Below are 4,144 nucleotides of genomic sequence, written 5' to 3' on the forward strand. Positions count from 1 at the left end.
CCAACAATGGCTGGCTGTGAATTTAGTAGTTTCTCAGTCCCACGAGACTGGGTGTCTCAGCTGGTCTTCTGTGTGTGCTGGGATCCTGAAGAAGTGGGCTCCAATGTCAGGAGAAGAACGGGTGTGCTGGAAAGGCAGGACAAGCAAACAGGAAGCTTTCCTTCTTCCATTGTCCTTTATAGGTTTCCAGAAGAAGGTGTGACCCAGATTAAAGATCCTTCAAGATCTGGATCAAAAACCTGTGTCTTCCAGCCTCAAGAACCATATCAAAGGCATGGTGTCTTCCATCCTCAATGACCCAGATCACAGGTTTGCCCTCTGTTACTGGATTATAGTTCATTACAAATATAGTCAAGTTGACAACCAAGAATAGCCATCGCAACAAGGATCATGGAGGTGGGCTGAGCTGGAACTCAACACTAGGTCCATTGTGTGACCACCTCTTCAGGCCAGGGCTGTCCTTAGGACTTCCAAAGCTGATGGAAAACTTTCAGACCTGCCCTGTCCAACACAACAGCTATTAAACACATGTATTTTTTCAGTATTTGAAGGATGACTGACATACCAAGGAACCAAGTTTGTTTACAATGTGTAATTACACATTGTAAACAATGGTGTTTAATTTGAATTAATTGTAGAAAACCATGTGCAGATATTGGTTTTTGACCAGTACAGCTTTAGACCCTCATCCATTGGGTTACTGATCACTTACTGTCTCCTCTGCTGAACCAGGCCATGCTGGGGACACAGATCATTCGGGTAGTTGAGGCCATGCATTAAGGACTCTCCTAGAGGCCAACCAGGAGAAGACTGGGCTCACTTCATGGTCATGGGAAGTTTCTCAGAGAACGCTAGCTCTGGAGAGATAAATAGGAATTTATCAAGGGTACAGAGAGGAATGGAAGTTGGGTGGCGGGTATGAATAAAGACACAGCACTGGGAAGAATGTGATGTGCTTTGGAGATTGTGGCCTTGGTTGGTGGGGTATATATGTTTTAATTGTTGGGCTGGAGAAGCCTTGTGGTCTGGTCACCAGAAATCTGAGGTTCCCTGTGAGTAATGGGAGCCATAGTGAGGGTTGGGAGCAGATCAGAGGGTGGTCAGAACAGGCTTGGGGGACTTTGTAGGTAGCCACAGTAGAGATCAGCTGCAGGCATGGACACAGGTAAGGAGTCAGAGAGCCACGGTATCCTTAGCATAGCATGATGGCCTGCTGGACATATGGCTGAGGTGAGCTTTCTGTTGTCATGGAGTCCTGGGTGTGACTGTGAGAAGGATATGATTGCAGAACCCTGGAACTTGGAACTTAGAACTAGAGCCTAGAATCCTCTGGAACAAACCTCCAAGGAGATTTTTTCATTAGAATTTTTAAACTTTTTCTGAGAGTATAATATAGCTTACATCATTCTTCCCTTCCTTCTCCTCCTGCCAACTCCTCCCTTGCACTCCCTCCTTTGTTCTTTTTCAAAATCAAGGCCTCTTTTCAGTTGTTATTAAACATATATGTGTTATCATACACACACACACACACATTTCTAAATATATGAATACCACCTGCTCAGGTCATGTAATGTTATTTGTATGCATGTTTTCAGGGCTGGTCTTTTGGTATTGGATGTCAGCGGGTGTGCTAATTCCCGGGAAAGGCTCTTGCTCTCAGCATCCTTGAGTTGCCCTTTAGTTCTCTGTCTAGGGTTGAGGCCCTTTGAGCTTTCCTCCGGCCATCTTCGCATGTTGATTGGTGGTGGACTTGTTTAGGTCTTGTTAAGCAGCTACCCTGTTGAGATTTCATGGATTCAGCTTCTCTGACCTTTCTAGGAGACTCAATCTCAGACCCAGCTTCTCGGCTTTGTCAATTTTTTTTTGCCCCTTCTTCTGCAGTGATCCTGGAGCCTTTGGTTCAGGATTAGCGTTGTAGATGTATCATTTGAGACTCAGCTCCACAACTCTGCATTTTGATCGATTGTGGTTTTCTGTAGTGGTCTCTGTTGCAAAGAGAATCTCCCTTGATGAAGGGTGAGAACTGCACTTACCAGTGGGTAAAGGGATAAATATTTAGAAGGTGGCTGGGGGTTATTTGGTTCAGTGAGGTAGCGGGTGTAGGCTCTCCCGCAAGGTCTGTGACTTCACTAGCCCTGAGTAGTTGGCTGGGGTTCTAGTACCAGGCATAGGTTTCTGCTTGTTAAGTAGACCTTAATTCCAACTAGGGAACTGTTGGTTCCTGCCAAGGTATGAGTGTCCTTATTACACCCTTAGGGTTATGGATCGTGCCATGTTGGTTGTTGTGGTTCATAGCAAGGTAGGACCAAGCTGCTCTTTCTTGATTCTAACACGCTTCCCAGCACTGTCTATTCTGTAGACATGTCTGTCCCCATGGGACAGTTACACCAAGGTGCTGACGGGTAAGAACAGGTTTTGGCACAGACCCCAAGGCTGAGGAGATCAGAAAGAGGATAGAAGTTCCTCTCAGAAGGAGCATGCTCAGAAGGCTGCATGTCCTCTCAAGGATTCAGGACAGGGAAATGTGCTTCCATTTTACAGAGGTCACAGAGGTCAAATGTGTCTGAGAAAAGCTGCTCAGAGCCAGTCTCTCATCCCACAGCAAATCAGCCCTGGATGGTGCTATGATTACCACAGAGTCCTCTGAGGGGAAGTCAGAGGGTAGACCCATATAATTGGGAGATGCGTGTGCAGGTTATTTCATGAGTTCCCAGATTTGGGGGAGACCCCCTGTGTCCTCATTAATTTCCATTTTGCAGATGGTAGTCTGACAATGATTTCAACTACCCCTGCCCACCCCTTTGCCACCCTGTGACAAAGTCTTCCAAGACCCTTGCCCTTCTGAGATCTACGGAGAGCTATGGGACCAGGCTAGAAAACCTTTTCCCACCCAATGCCTGTGACAACCTGGCCAGCTGAGCCCTGGCAGCTCAGGGCCCTCAGCCCTTCCCAGCTCATGGCTCACCCAGCTGCAGCCTGGGACCTTCGGTGCTCCTGGGTCCCAGGCTCCGGGGGAATCTCAGGGGGCTGGGCCTTCTGCCCTCTTACTGTTCCCACACAGGCTAAGGCAGGCTTGTTTCTCAGCGCTCCCGCCCCTCTCTCTAGCAATTCCCTGGGCGCCACGCATTCAATGGGCTATCAGGCTTGCCCATCACTCTCACCCCCCCACTCTGTTACCCCTGAATAGGTGGGATCCAGATAGCTACAGGCACTCCCATCCCCAAGCCCCCAGCCAATATCTCTGAGGACCCCGTCTGGGACTTTGTAGCTCTGCGGTGGTTACCTGCCTTACCATGCTGAGAACTGCGGGGTACTTGCATGGCTGGCGCGCTAGCAGTCCGTTCTATTGTCTGCCACTGCCCTAAAGCTGCGGTCTCAACATTAAGACTGCCTAGCCGTGCTGCTGTGATTGTGCCCCTCAAGTCTAGACAGAGGTAACGTTGTAACAGTCTCCGGTGTTTAGCTCCTGGAGACAGGTGTCTCCTTTTGGGGACTCTATGTTTCTCCCCCTCTCTTGGCGTTGGCTGCGGGTGTGACAATGCAGAGATCCTGTGCAGGCAGACAGCAGGCAGGACAAGGCAGTGGCGGCTTGCCTTGCCTTTTTTTGGGTATTTGGGTGGGGGTATTCGGGTTGGCTGTAGGCCCTTCAGGGTCCACATCTGCCGGGTTGGGGCTGTGCCAAAGGCGCTGGCCTGTCCAGTTGCCTGGCTGCGCTGCGCTGAGCTGCGGGAAGCATGGAGCTTGCCTGCTGGCAGGCTCCCATGATGCTAATGAGGGCAGTACCGGGCCAGGGGGAGGGGAGCCTTTGTCCTGCTCTTGTCTTTGCTGGAGAGTCCTCAGAGAGAGACAAGGGGCCCTCCACAGACCCAAGTACACACGATTAGCCTCCATCACTCACATTGATGGCACTCAGAGCTCTGGAGTGTGGACAGAGGTGGGGGAGGAAGAGAAACAAACAGATCCCGGGGAGTCCCTGCACTTTCCAGGCAGTGGCCTAGAGAAACACCCCAAGATTAACGTAGAGAAACACTGCTCCGTGCTCTCCCCTCTGTTTTTTTTTTTTTTTCTTTCCTTCCAGGCTACATCTTTGCTGTACTCAAGATAATACCCTATCACTAGCAACAATGGTAGGCTCTGGTTAGAG

The sequence above is a fragment of the Microtus ochrogaster genome, chromosome 10 (assembly GCF_000317375.1).
Source record: "Microtus ochrogaster isolate Prairie Vole_2 chromosome 10, MicOch1.0, whole genome shotgun sequence".
NCBI classification, from domain to species: domain Eukaryota; kingdom Metazoa; phylum Chordata; class Mammalia; order Rodentia; family Cricetidae; genus Microtus; species Microtus ochrogaster.